General features: G+C 41.2%; 1 protein-coding gene across 5 annotated transcripts in view; it reads left to right on the forward strand.

Moving 5' to 3' along the window:
* DENND2B (DENN domain containing 2B) overlaps positions 1-15,204 on the forward strand; it is a 136,100-nt gene that overhangs the window by 19,815 nt on the left and 101,081 nt on the right. Inside the window, exon 2 of one of the 5 annotated variants that reach the window (XM_083724703.1) lies at positions 8,084-8,174. The gene's annotated coding sequence lies outside the window, so the exon portion shown is untranslated. Of the gene's footprint in view, positions 1-8,083; positions 8,175-8,659; positions 8,948-9,034; positions 9,335-15,204 lie in introns of those variants that run through there. The other 4 variants (XM_083724702.1, XM_083724705.1, XM_083724704.1 and 1 more) reach the window with 4 other exon arrangements.

Genomic DNA, 15,204 nt, shown 5'->3' on the forward strand with positions numbered 1-15,204 from the left:
ACAGAGGACTATGCTAGCACATGAACATCTAGAGCTGACCCTGATGCTGGAGGTGGAGCCAGGCAACGTAATGGGGGGAGGGGGCTGGGACTAGCTGGGTAGTCCTTCACTTCTGTGAACAAGTGAAGGGAAGTCAAGTGTAGAGTAATCAAGTGTTGTACACACACATGTGAATCAGTGCTGACCTCAGGGCAAAAGCCCCATTGTCATACCTGAGGAAAGGTTGGAGAAATGTACCGTATATTTCCCCTCGCTCTTTCCTGACGCTTTGAAACTGCATTTCTTGGAATCATTGTCGTTGCATTGAATTTGGATGTCTGAGTGATTTTTTGGGAACCAAATTTCCTTTGACTGCATCATGAAAGTAAAATCTCCTTTAAATATGCAGGAGAAAATAAACCGCAGGCACACTGCATTTTTGGAACAGCCTAGATGGAAGATCTCCTCTGAGATACATTCCTGACTAGAGCTTAGATTTGCTAATGGCTCAAAGGGTTTGTATGTTTCGGAGTGCTATAAACTAGGGGAAGTTTCTTTAACTACAGTATTTTGCTTAATAATATAAAGAAAAAATAATAATTTAAACATTTTAATTGACCACCCAATCCTTTACAAAGATCTTGAATTTGTGTTAATGGATTAAAATATAGCTTGTGTTAATGGGTGGTAGATACACACACACACACACACACACACACGTGTGCATGTAAACTATTTTAGCAGGAACAGATGATTTAGAAAGCAGATATAAATCTTCAGGGAATGGGCAGACCTTTACAAACAACTTAATTCTGCCACATTTTTCAGTGACTAGACTTGCAACCCATGAGTCATCTGCTTTGTGCTCCAGATTGAACACTTTGTTGTTAACAGATGCATTGTGCTTCATAGTGCATGTACTATTACTCATTAAAGCACATCATTCATTAAGCAGATAGAAGTAAAATGGATGCATTCGGTATAGTTGTGAATGTGTTGAGAGAGTGAAGACAACTCTTTCCATGTGATAGAAATGATCCTGAGATACATGATATTGGATTAGTTTTTGTGTATGTCTGAAGCTTAAAAATTCTTAAAACTTGAGTGGCTGGGGGCTCATGGCAGCTGGAACATAGAATCCTAGAATTGTAGAGTTGGAAGGAACTCTGAGGATCATCTAGTCCAACCCCCTGCAATGTAGGACTATGTAGCTGTTCCATACAGGGATCGCACTTGAAACCTTTACGTTATCAACACCATGCTCTAACCAGCTGAGCTATCCATGCTCAATGAAAGGATACCAGTCATGCAAAAATGTATATAACCTCTTAGCCATCTTCCATTATACTTTTTAAATTATTTATTCACCTGATGAAATGAGTTGCTGCAAAATAAAGTTTATGCCATAATAAACTGCTTGGGGTTGAATAACACACAGTGTGTGGTCACTTGATGATATGACTGGAGACTGGTGCATATATTTGAGAAAACCTACATTTTTGAAGATTTTTTAAGTTACGAAAGCACAATCAACATTTCATTAACAGGGAAGTATTGATATATATCATTCCCCAACCTAGCAGTTTGAAAGCACGTCAAAGGGCAAATAGATAAATAGGTACCACTCCGGCAGGAAGGTAAATGGCGTTTCTGTGCACTGCTCTGGTTCGCCAGAGTCATGCTGGCCACATGACCTGGAAGCTGTCTGTGGACAAACGCCAGCTCCCTCAGCCTATAGAGCGAGATGAGCGCCACAACCTCAGAGTCGTCCGCGACCAGACCTAACAATCTTTACCTTTATGGTATATATCATTCCTCTTGTCTAGATCCCACACTGTTCCATTAGTGTTTAAATAAAATAATAATCTGGTTTCCATGTCATTTCACATATCTGTGCTACACATTCCTGGGAGGTGGTAGTTCTAATGTGGCAATTTCTCATGTGCTGTGTCTTTTCCATGTGATGCAAATATTAAAATGTGTTAACTAGAGTTACATGGATGGATTATTGTAATAACCTACAGTTTCACAGGAGTATATATTTAAAGTAGATAAACAAATGAGCAAATTAAATGAATTTGGATATGCAGAAGATATTAAAAAAAGAAAAATTTAAGGAACCACAGGAAGAGGGGGAAGGAAGTCAAATTTTGAAATGTTAAAATTATTGTAAAATTAAGGAAATGTGTAAATCTGAAAAGTATAAATAAAACTAAAAAACCAAAAAAACTAAAGTTGCTTGGGATTCTGTCAGAAGGAATCTGAGTATGCCACACGAGCAACATATAAACTGGGTCTCTGTGAAATGTACATGATCTGCTTCCACTGCAATAGCTTGTGTCTGAAGCAATTTCTGATGACATGAAAGCCCCATTTGATATAATGGCTGTTTCACACCATTCGGTTTCCAAAGCATATTTGTGTCATTTTTGCTACCACAACAAAAGGGTACAGCAACTACTCTTCTCAATGGCAGCTTTACTTGTGCTCTTGTCTGGAAAAGTCAAGTGATGCCTGAAATTAGCACATGGTCCATCTATTTCTCATGTGACTCCATCCTTGAGAATTATATATTTAAATCACTTGCAGCTGGCTTGTTGCTGTTTCCACCCCCCAGGATGGCTTACACTGAGGCAATAAAATCAATAATACAGTGGTACCTCAGGTTAAGTACTTAATTCGTTCCGGAGGTCCGTTCTTAACCTGAAACTGTTCTTAACCTGAAGCACCACTTTAGCTAATGGGGCCTCCTGCTGCCACCGCACCGCTAGAGCACGATTTCTGTTCTCATCCTGAAGCACTATTTCTGGGTTAGCGGAGTTTGTAACCTGAAGCGTATGTAACCCGAGGTACCACTGTACCTCAAAGCACAATGTAAAACTATTTGTTACAATCAAAGGAATAGAGCAATAGAAGTGCTAACATTTTAGCAGAGCTTAAAGCGGTGTTAAGATAGTTAAAAAGCTCAAGTGAATAAAAGGAATCACAAGGAAGTGTCCTATAGATGAAGTGCTGCAACTGAAAAGGCCTTTACTCTGGTCACCACCCATCTAACCTGTGAAGATAATGGCATATGGGAAGGGTTTATGTGAGTTGAGGCAATTATTCAGCAGCCTGGATCCCAAACTGTATAGGGCTTTAATGGTTTAGGCTGGCACAATGAATTGTGCATAGAAATGGACTGGCACTTAATGTGTCTATTTTGTTAGTTCTTAGCTAACCACACTTGCCTGGGAATTCCAGTGAAATGGATATGACTTGCATACATGCAAATAGGTGACATCCAAAAATGTCCACTCACTTGCTTCAGGTTTCTCTACTCCCTCCTTGAACCCCCCCCCAATGTGCCCCCCATTTTTTTTATGGAAGGTCTCCCAACTCTCTGTGTTAAGTTGTGGGTGAACATATCAGACGACACAGCGATTCTTCAAACAGCTCTTGTTATAATAGTTAATAGTTGTGATTCAAGATTGCTGGATACTTCTTGTGCAAAATACTTTGCTACTTAGAGAGAGAGAGAGAGAAATTTCAATGATGTGCATATACAGACAACAGATAATGCATAATTTACAGTGCGTGCTCTACCGTTTCAAGCTCAGACTTCATTGTATTTAAGCAGACTTGATCTGAATGTACTTTGTGAGGTGAGTGGCCTTAACACCTCTCAACTTTTCTATGGGCAAATGTCTGCCCGAACAGGATTTGTCTGAGATTTCTGGCACATCTAGCTCTTGGCCATCTCTAAAGTACCACAACAGTAGACTAAATTGTGCCAGGTTACCGGTAATCGTTAAATCCCTGCTCATATGCTCTAAGCAGGAAGTGAAGGGAAGGAGAATAAAAAAAAATGAAACACAACATAATACTAATTAGATGTAGAACTGCATGAATAAATGTTGTTTTGAATTTGCTTGCAGTTCTGCACAAAGTTGGGCTAATTTTTAGTTAACCTTTAGCACAATCACCTATCCCTGCTACTCACTAAACTTCTTTGCTCTATGATGTTCCAGAAAACAACAGAAGGAGAAAATGTGCATTTTCTTCCTTTTCAGACTCCAGCTCAGCCTTCACCAACCCTCTAGATATCTTGGTCTACAACCCCCATCAGCCCCAGCCATATGATGCTGGAGCTAGGGGCAGCAGAGCCATGCTGAAGGAGCTGGAGGGCACCAGGTTGGTGGTGAAGGTTGCTGTAGCTATTGAGTATATGGGGAGACAGTAACATCAGGTACTTTAATCCTTAATATAATGGATAAACCCCTTTTCTGGAGGCAACATTTTCTCTATTGGTCCTAGACTGAACTAGCACCGGATGTTCACTCCAAAATTTCCCACAGTGGCAGCCTAAAGTTGTTCAAGCAGCTGCAACGTTTCTATTAATAAGTCACGATTATATCCAAGAGGCACAACAGTAGCAAATATACTTTGCCTCCTTCCTTCATCTCAAACTTTGTTGTAGAAAAGACCCCAATCTAGAACATCAATTTTCTCATAAAAATCATGCCCTGCTTGGCTGCCATTGGCTGAAGGTGCTGTTTGCAGTAAACAGTACTTCTGGGGTTGAACAAGCCAGGAGTGAGTTGTTTTCAGCAGAAAACCCAACTCAGATTATTGGGACCATGTCAGGGACACATGGCTCCTTTTTTCTCCAAACTAAAAATGGCCAGATTAAGCACACTTGTTTAAATACATGGCTTATGTCTTCTGCAGTTTGGGCCTTAAAACCATCTCTAGTTTTAGTGCTTCCATAGTCTCATTAACCTATTGCCATGGGGATTCCTATTTCACTTGGGAATTGTAATTCTTATTGCATATTTGAAGGGAAACTTTTGTTTGAATTCATGGTTGCAGAGTTATTTATGTCAGATCCCTGCAGTTCACAATAACAGACATGACTACGCAGCTTGAGGCTTGTGCAGAATAAAATAATCTTAAGAACTTGAGATACCCTGCAGTAAAGAGATGGTTTTACAGAGAAAAGGCGGCCTGACATTTTCCTTTTACTGCCTGCTGCCTAATGAGCTTTTGAAGATAATGATCTGCTCAGTCACCACAGGTTGTGTAAAGTTCCTAGCTCACATTTAGAACATTTAGAACATAATATCAAAAGGGGCCGCAAAAAATGCCATAGGTCTGCATTGCATTTTCAGTTCCAAGTGACTGCAGTGCTACCATGTAATATCATCCTGTGTAAATAAACAGGGTGATATCTTATTGGACATCCAACCTGGCAGCCTGTACCATTTCCATGATGTATCTGGAGGAGACAATCATGGGAAATAGTCTATTTTGAAAAGCAACTTCTCAGTGCAAAAGCTTTTGCTTATTTGTGAGAGAGGCAAGCACTAAATTGGTGTCTGTCACCTGTCTGGAATGCATTCCTACAACCTACTACAGTGGTACCTTGGGTTACAGACACTTCAGGTTACAGACGCTTCAGGTTACAGACTCCGCTAACCCAGAAATAGTACCTCGGGTTAAGAACTTTACCCCAGGATGAGAACAGAAAATGTGCGGCGGCAGCGGAAGGCCCTATTTAGCGAAAGTGGTACCTCAGGTTAAGAACAGTTTCAGGTTAAGAACAGACCTCCAGAATGAATTAAGTTCTTAACCTGAGGTACCACTGTACACTTAAATATCTCTCTTACTCCTAATCCACTACCGTTCAGTCCACTGTTTTTTCTCTGCATCAGTCTCCACTAATGTGGTTCTCTCCAGATATTCTGGACTACCTCTCCCAGCCAACCGGGCCAATGCTCAGGGATGATGGGTGCTGTAGTAAGCCCAAAGGTTTAGCACTCACAAGAAGGTTGATTGTGATGCTCACAAGAAGGTTGATCTGGTTGATCTGGTGGATAGGATCAGCATGGCAGTTCCTTTTCTTGGAGGGGACCGGAGTGTGCATGTCTGTCCCAGATGGATATTTAATTTCTATGCCACTTAATATATTATTATTATTATTAATAATAATAATAATAATAATACTATTTTATTTATATCCCTCCCTCCCCAACCGAAGCCGGGCTCAGAGCGGCTAACAACAATAAAAGTAACCCAAAATTAAGCAACAACTGTCAACTTAAATAAAACATCACAAAAATACAGTTACACATTAAAATGTTACGTTAATACACAGTTATTAATACATAAAAATCAATATATATCACCTGGCTCCTGGGAGATTGTGGCCCCGAAAGATGCACACTTTTTGGGGTTGTGCTCTTGCACGAGTGATGTGAGCGCAGCCCTGAAAGACGCACACCCCGGTTTTTCTTTGGAGCGTGTTGGAGGATATGTTCCTGCTTCCAGGCTTCTCATGGGCATCTGGGTGGACACTGTGAGTGCTGGATTAAATGGGCCTTTGGCCCAATCCTGCTGGCATCTTTTTATGTTCTTGGAATAATCTCATTCCCTGGCCGGCACTTGTGATCCTGATGCAATCCTTTGGCTGTGACTTGCCTGGCTTTAGAAGTGTATTGAGGTTTGGGTTATTCTATGCTATGTTATTAATGGAAGTATTTGAAAATTCAGATTTCTGAGCGATATATGAAGAAGCAATGTTTTAGTTCCATTCGTCTGTCACGGTACGAGATTAAGTTCAGAGCCCCAGAAACACAGCCAGGCGCCTTATAGAGAGTCAGACCACTGGTTCATTTACCTTAATATTGTCTATTCTGACTGGCAGTGGCACTCAGTCTTACCTGGAGATGACAGGGAGTGAATCTGGGACTTCATTGCAAGCAAAGCAGATTCTCTACCCCTGAGTCAAACCATCTCCCTAAATTAGATTGCAGTCTTTCCCTAGAAAAGATGCAGATTAAATAGAAACCAATAAGAAAGGTTCTACGGAAGTTGTAATATTCTGCATTTTAAAAAACATGCTGGGTAGTGTATGAAAGAGGTGGACTTCTGTAATAATAGATATTTTTAAAGGACTTGGTTTCCCACTAGGGGGAGTGTTGCATATGTTGCTCACATAGGAGAAACGGGAACTGTTCAGATTTTCTGAGACTTTATATGGAGCTTTTAAAATCTTCACTGACTGTCTTCAATTAACTTTCCAAAGAAGGAAGTCTCCAAGGCCCTATCTTGAAGTTTAAAAGGCTTGGGCTTGCTTTTGCTCCCATTTAAATTCCTGTCAAAGTTCTCATTGAGTTCAATGAGATTTAAAAAGGGTCCTTTTTGTTCCCATAGCAATAAGCTTAAAAAGAGAAACAATATTATTTTCTTCCAAGTATTTTATCCAGCGTTGCCATGGTGCCTAACTGCTAGACATTAAAGTGGGCATCACTTTAAAATGTTTTGAAATGGGAAAAAGTTTACATAGGAAATTATTTTATAGTCTACAAAGCATCAACCAGTCTTTTTTATGTTAAGATAGTTCTCACAGAGAACTGTGATAAAGGTAAATGAATTTAGATTTGTGGCTGATGTAGAAAATAATCCTGTGGATTCTGACATTTGTCACACTTACGAATTCATAATTAGAATTTTCTATTTAATCTCTGTAACTTTGAAACTGGCATTATTATTTTTTTAAAAAATCTGCTCATTTTATTCATTTCTAAGCACTGAAGCATACAGCTGCACAGGTTGCATCTGATTTTATGTTTGTTGTGAATTCTGTTGTGAATTTAGTTGTGCAGTACAAATTTATTTAAATTTCATTATTAATAATAACATTGTGCCAAGCAAACAGTAAGCAAGATGAAAAGACTCCATACTTTTAAAGCACATTTAAAGCACAAACAGTAAGAAAGATGGAAAGGTTGGAAAAAACAGGAGATTCACTCAGAAGCTGTAGCAAAAAGTATCAAAAAGAACTTCTGCTTGTTTCTAAAGAACTATTTCCCAGTGGCAAAAGACATCAGCTTTCTGCCTTGTCATCCATACCCAAGTCACACTAATTTTGTTGACAACATAACCAGGTACTGGCAAGGCGAATAGATGGTTAACTTGTCTGGAATGTGGGTAGCATTTCTACCGCAATGAGTGGTATGCCCTGGAAGCAAGGAAACTTTTGGGAGAAATGGCAATCTCTCCTTCTCATTTCACAATCCTATTCATTCCTAACTCACATCTATATTTTTCTTCTTAACTACAGAAGGATGAAAGACTACAGGATGCCCTGCTTGGCGACAATGAATACCTACAAAAATTAAGTATTTTCACAAAGTGCTGGGTTGAGCAACAAGGTAAGCCATTTAGCTGCCTGAACAGTGATTTTCCAGCTCTGTAATCCTTGCTATTGTATTTCAGTTTGATCTTGGAGATGGAGATATCAAATCTGTAATGTCAAATGACACCTCCCCCCACTTTTCCCTCTCTCTCACCCCCCCCCCCACCTCAGGCAGTGGCAGGCTTCTGTGGGTTTGTTTTTTTTAATTGTTGCAGAAAGATTTTGCAACCCAACCTGTCTGTGCAACCCTTAGCTGAGTGGAAAGTACCTTAAACTCGACGTCACTTTTTTGAAGCAGCAATAATCAATTTGAAGCGTCTGGGGGCGGGCTTGGTGAGAGCAACGGTGGCGGTTGAGGAGGAGGGGCAAAATGCTCGAGGGGTAGGAAAAAAAAAAAACCTGGATGAAAAGGCATGCTGTTTCATGGATGTCTTCCAGAATTGTGACAGTGTGTGTGTGTGTGTGTGTGTGTGTGTGTGTGTGTGTGTGTGTGTGAAGGGAGGGAGGGAGAGCGAGCGAGCGTGTGTGTGTGAGTGAGAGAGAAAGGGTGAGAATGATCACCATGACAACTGACCCAGCCAGTCTGTGTACTCTCCCTGCAATCATTTTGGCCGAGATCTGTGCTGTGAAAGGTCATGAGAAGGAGCTGTGGGAAGCACAGCAGGTATTAGACTCTATAAACGTCGCTCGTTCGTCCAGTGCCTCAGCTAATAGGGCAAAGCTTTTTTTCTGGTCTGGGAAATACAAAAATCGAGAATGGCGTGGAAGGAGAAGTGCTGCAAGTGTCAGGTAATGAAAACTTTCCCCTCTTTTTTTTGTCTCTGCCTCTTTCTCTTTCTTTCCCTCCCTCTCTCTCTTTTAATTTTCCTTTTCGTTTCTGGAGCTGCATGTTAGCGTATGTTTGGAATCCCATTCTCCGAGGAGTGATGTCATGCCCTAGCAGTTGGGTTTTGTTAAGCAAAGAGGGAGGAAATGGTGAATTTCACCCACCACCCGCCCTGAAGAATAGATCTTTTTGCCTGTGAAAAGTTGTTGAATCTTGTACTAGGATTACTACTTTCTCTGTGTGTGAAGTATTCCAACATGAGAGAGAGAGAGACTTTCAGGAAAGTTTCTCGAGACCCGCAAATGGCAGTCGGGTCCACATCCACCTCAATGATGGTGATTACATTGAAGGTAATTCTTTTATTTTGCTGTTTGGGTTCTTGGCTTCTGAGTGGCTGCTTAATTTTTCCTAGTGATGGATCTGCCTACATGCACTTAAATGAAGAAATAGATGGGGCAAAAGAAATCAAGCCTGTGCTTGGGATTTAAACAATTAAAAGGAAGGAAGGTTGCCATAAGACTGCGGCTGCTTTGCTAGCGAGTTCACTTCTGCAGCAGTGTGAGATTCAGCAGCACCACTCAACTTAGGAGAGGCATTTTTTAAAATATCAACTTGTTGCAGGAGAAGTTGCATTGTATGCATGTTACAGATATAGGGTTTTAGATAAAGGTGGTTAAATAGAAACAATGGTTAAACATTGTTAGGGAAACTATGCTGTTTTAAATGTGCATTCCAGAAAAATCAAGTAAAGTTTCTTTATGATTTATCAAACCTGCTCTGGTCTTTTTAATGAGGGCACTTCCTTTGAATTCTTGGTTATTTCTGGGCTCCGTGCATTTAAAACACCTTTTATGGTAAATTCCAACTGGGTGCAGATGTAGGCAGAGGCAAAAACAAAACAAAACCCACAACCCTCCCCCCAAAAACCATTTCATTTTAGATGTGCAGGTAAAGGCTTAAATGAAATGCCTCAAACTGTGCTTTATAACTGGTGCCTTTGGTGGAAAATAGGTAATATTTTAATGCCTGTCTAATAAAATCAAGTGTTGTGAAAACTCAGCTAATATATGACCAAAATATACTGGATTGATGATGAGAATCAGAGTTTTACTACTATTCATTCTAGGGAGTTCAGCTAAGGTCAGGATCCCAGTGTTCGGCTTCTAGACAGTGTATAAAAATGACCACTAGAAGGGCCTTAGCTAGTTACAGAACATCTGCAGAAGATTCTTGTCTGAAACCTTGGAGAGAGACACTGTCTGTGTAGACAGCACTGAGCTAGATGGACCAACGCTCTGAATCAGTATAATATACTTTCTTGTGTTCCTCTGACCTATTCCCCGGATTTCTTCTCTTCTGCAATTTCTCTTGGGAAGTATGAACTTTCTGCCAGTGAAACACTGAAAGCGTTGGATTCCTAGTCTACTAAGCCCTTCCCCTTTTATATTTGCAGAGGTGGGTTGTTGAAAATATCAAGTTAATCCAAACTTAATACATTCAGCAGTCAACATCCAGCAGGATAGGCAGAAACATGCTGGTTTCAGGCTCCAAATGTTCCATATACAGTGGTACCTCTGGTTACGTACTTAATTCATTCCAGAGGTCCGTTCTTAACCTGAAACTGTTCTTAACCTGAAGCACCATTTTAGCTAATGGCACCTCCCGCTGCCGCCATGCAATTTCTGTTCTCATCCTGAAGCAAAGTTCTTAACCCGAGGTACTATTTCTGGGCTAGCAGAGTCTGTAACCTGAAGCATATGTAACCTGAAGTGTATGCAACCCGAGGTACCACTGTACAGAATGTGGGGGCGGGGTGAATTTTGGATAACTGAAGCTCTGATAATATGGAATTTGGGTGGGTTAGTCAGGGTATATATAGGACAGTCTTGCTGGAGGTCAACTGATAAATCCTGTGCACAGATTTTAAGGTCTGCTCACTAGGATGTCTTCTATGGATCTCAGGCCTTTGTTAGCCACAGTTGCAGTATTTGACTGGGAGACTAGGTCACAAGCTTTCAGCTTTCTTCCCGAGTTTCTCAAACAGAGTGTCTTTTGTGTTCCATTACACAATGAAAGACACTTCTGATTGGCTTCAGTGCGCCTGCTAGCATGGTTCAGACATGCTGCTGATGGCTTGTTTCCTCTTTGTGCTGGGTATGACTACAAGAAGGAAAACAGGGACAGAGTGAAAATAACAAAGATACTGCAGAAGAAGGATAGTATTTGTCTCCCGTTTTTTTCCTTTTTTTAATTACAGCTCCTCCCTGCATGCTTTAAAACATCTTTCAGGAAAGTTAAGAACAAAACCTCAGGTTTCCTTATCGGATCAGTCCAGAGTTAAATTCAGGAGACAGGAACAAAGTGTTACCATATGTAATTGCGCTGTAATATTTACACAGTAGTTTATCATTGCCTAGGGTAAGGCTGTGTCCTGTTGCACTACATTTAGTTATTTTCTCCTCAAAGATAAATAGCTTCTTTTTCTCTTCCAAAATATAAAATCAGAGCTTTAATTAACTGATACTGCAGGTTTTGATGTCATTGTTTGGGAGTTGTAGGCTGCATGACAAGGAAGAGCAAGGAAATAAAAGTCTTCCTCATAAGGTGGAAATGCTCCACAATCACTTCCTTTTAAGTCTAATCTTGAAAATGTATAGATTTAGCACCACACTCAAACTCCTATCAATATTTTGCTAATGCTTGTGACACGGTACCCCCAGGAGGGTTTCATTACAGTGAGGAAACATTGTTAAAAGTGGCTGGTCATAATCTTTTGACTGCCCAAATTGAAAATCCAACTACTCCTGCCTCTTTCCTTGTCCTGATCCTTCAGCTCTTTAGTAGTGATGGGGATGCAGCCTTCCAGATACTGCTGCTTACATATTGTTCTCATATGACAGCATTTTGGAAGTGTCGGCCCGGGTTGCTTGTTTTTTGGGGGCAGGGGATCATGAGTGATGTATATACGCTTAATGTGTACATGCATATTGTATGACGACACAAGATTTCAACACAACCCTTATCTTCCCTGCTGGCATTTGCAGTGCTGACTATAGATGACAAATTTATTATTGTTGGCCCCTGTCTGTTTCAAGAGACAGTGTGCCTCTGGGGGTGAAGTAGAGGTAGATTTAGGGGTACAGGATTTTGGTCACACTGGGTGCGGAGGCTTGGGGGCACCACAGGGGTTGTGGCAACTATGGCGTAGAATGGAAGTTGAGAGGCAGAGGGATGCCTAATTTTGGCATCACACAGAGTGTTGCTGAAACTTGAGACCCAAGTTCTGCCACTGGGTGAAGTCAAACCACTGTGTTACCAGCATCGAAGTGACCTCCCCAGGGCACAAGCCCAGGCAGATGTCCATAGGACAAGACCGCTCCCCTCTTGGCCTTCCTGATGTGGTCTAAAGGAAAGCAGAGCATTATGTTTGGCACCAGCTGGGCTGTAGGAGTTGCTTGAAGGAGGCGTAAAATTATGGGGTAGCATGTTTTGGATAGCTTTCCTAATTTAGACTGTGTAGTTGGGGTGTCTGACATATCTTTTCATTAAAGTTCTATTACCATACAGGAATTTTTTTACTGTATTAAACTAGAATAAGCATGGAAGATGGAAATCAATCAATCAATAAACAAAGGCCACCAATGTAGACCGGATGCTGGTGGAGCAGGCTGGAACTGCTAAGAAAATTGGTTTTCATTGGTCTCCACAGGTGCACTGGCATTTACTCATAAAGGGGCCAATTGACACCCATACTAAGGTTTCATTGGTTGATGATCCAATGCAGAATTAGCCTTACTTTAAAAATCTACTTGAAAAACCTGTAAGCTAATGTCCACAGTGCAACATACTGCATTAGATGCAAGGATGCAGTTATTTGTGTCTGCTTTTGAGTCATCCAAATTTGTTTTACGAAATGCTTTCCCTCAGTTTTTGGCATGATTCACCTCCCTTACTCCTAGTCTGTGTTTGTTATGTGTAGTTTGTATAATCACAGAATGTATCATTGTAGTCCATGGATTAGCCTCTTAAAGATGTTTAAGTATAGAAAATCCTTCCTTAGTGCAGTGGTTTGGACTGGACATCCTATCTATTTATGTGATTTTCTGTTTGAGGGAATAGTATTTCCTGCATTGGATTTCTTGCAGTTCCCACAGCTTATCTAGGAAAATAGCACGAAGCAGAATTTTAATATTTCTTCAATATAATTTCCATATGCCCATTCAAAGTGAGCTCATACTAAATGCAGTTTACATCTGTATGTATAACCTTACCGGTGGGAAATCGAAACCACTACTAAATCATAATATTTTTACAGCCACATCAAAAATAAAAATGTACCTGTTAGGTAATGTACAGACACCCACTTTATAAATAAAAGTAAAATGTGAGTAGATCCAGGCCTTGTATTATAGATTCACTGTCTAGGAATTAAATAGCATTTGACTCAAGGGCAGTGAGTCACATCACTGTCTCATTTTTATATACAAAACAAGTAATTTGGCAATTAAAATGAAACGTTGCAACTTAACGGGTAGAATTTCCCCCTATTTTTCGTATAGTGGTGGTGCATGTACAGTGGAACTTCGGGTTACGTACCGTCCTCCTTATGAATGCTTCGGGTAATGAGCTCCGCTAACCCGGAAGTAGATGCTCCTGGTTGTGAACTTTGCCCCGGGATGTGAGCAGAAGTCGTGCGCCGGCAGCGCGGTGGCAGCGGGAGGCCCCGTTAGCGAAAGTGCGCTTCAGGTTAAGAACGGGTTCAGGTTAAGAATGGACCTCTGAAATGAATTAAGTTTGTAACCGGAGGTACCACTGTATGTATCACTAGTATTTAAGAACAGAGACTATAATTCCAAGCATGCTTGCTTAGAAGTAAGTTCCACAGAGATAAGTTTGACTTACTCTTGAGTAACTATTGTTGGATTGGATTGTATGCTGGAGAACGAAGGTTCAAGTAGAGGTTTGCTGGCTGTTTCTGAGGAGCAAGTAAAAGGAGCGCTGGCCTTCACCTTGCCTACTGTGACTAACTTTGCCAGGAGTGGGAAGCTATTTTCATCTCAAGGGCCACTTTTCCTCATGATCAACCTCCTAGGAACCAGAGGTGGGCAGAGCCAAAGGCAAAAGTGGGAAAACAATAGATGCACCTTTGTGCAGTGAGCTACATTCCTGCTACATTCCAGTCATAAAACACAGAGCTTTCCACACACACTCCATCGCTCCATCCACAGTTCGGAGACAGATTCCAGCCAGGCAAAAGCGTAGGATTAGGACTGGGGACTGATGTAGCTTGGAAGGGAAGCCTGTATTGGGCAAAGAGCCCTGCGTTTGGACTGCATCTGGCCCCTAGGCTTCAGGTTCCTCACCTTCAAGCCAACAAGAGTACATTCAGCAGGGGGTTACCCAAAGTTCTTTCCTCCCCTTATTGTTTAAAAGGCCATGTTCAGTGGCAGAATTGTTGCACTCTTTGGGTTGGGCAAACAAAGCAGCTGAACATTTGTAGGTGCCTCCTGGTCCAGACTGAAGCTATAGGAACATGCGTAGTGTCAAGAGCAAACCAGGGCTCATGTAACAAGTCAGTCCTAGTGGGAGAATGGGTACTTTGAAATGAAGGTGTATGGGAGAGAGTGTAAAGGAGACTTCTCTTTGTCAGCAACCCTGGTCAGCCACCACCTTTCCATACATGAGGAGCAGTATTAGCAGGAATCCCTTGCCTCTCTGTAGCTTTTGCCTTGTTCCTTTGGTGAACTTATGACACCGTTTGCTGTTGTGATAGAAAGCAGGCTTTTGGAACAGGCACCGAACAGAGCCAGGCCTGGCATTTTTCTCACACATTTGCTACAAATTAGTTCTCCTGCATAGATTTTTAACATTTTAATATTTCCTTAAAATGAAAAAAATGAAGGATTTAAATTAAAGGCAAATCCTAGTGCACTGGAAACTGGAGTGCTAGTAAGTTTGGCCGTCACTAGGTATGGAGCATGCCAGCAGGTTGTAAAATGTCCTATTTAATGAGTATTATAAATGAATGTTCGCTGTGGCCGTGGTTGTCACCCAGGTAGTTGTAAGAGAACCTGGTTGGTGGTGGCACCGGCGAGGCGTTTGGCAGTTTTGCAACAGGTCAGCCTGGGTATTAATTTGCACAAAGAGATTTTGCTTAACAGAAAAAGCCACTGTTATCCTCTCACAGCATCAAGAATGCAGCTTATACCCCCGTCTCCCC

This window comes from Podarcis gaigeae (genome assembly GCF_964106915.1).
Source record: "Podarcis gaigeae genome assembly, chromosome: 1".
Classification (NCBI taxonomy): Eukaryota; Metazoa; Chordata; class Lepidosauria; order Squamata; family Lacertidae; genus Podarcis; species Podarcis gaigeae.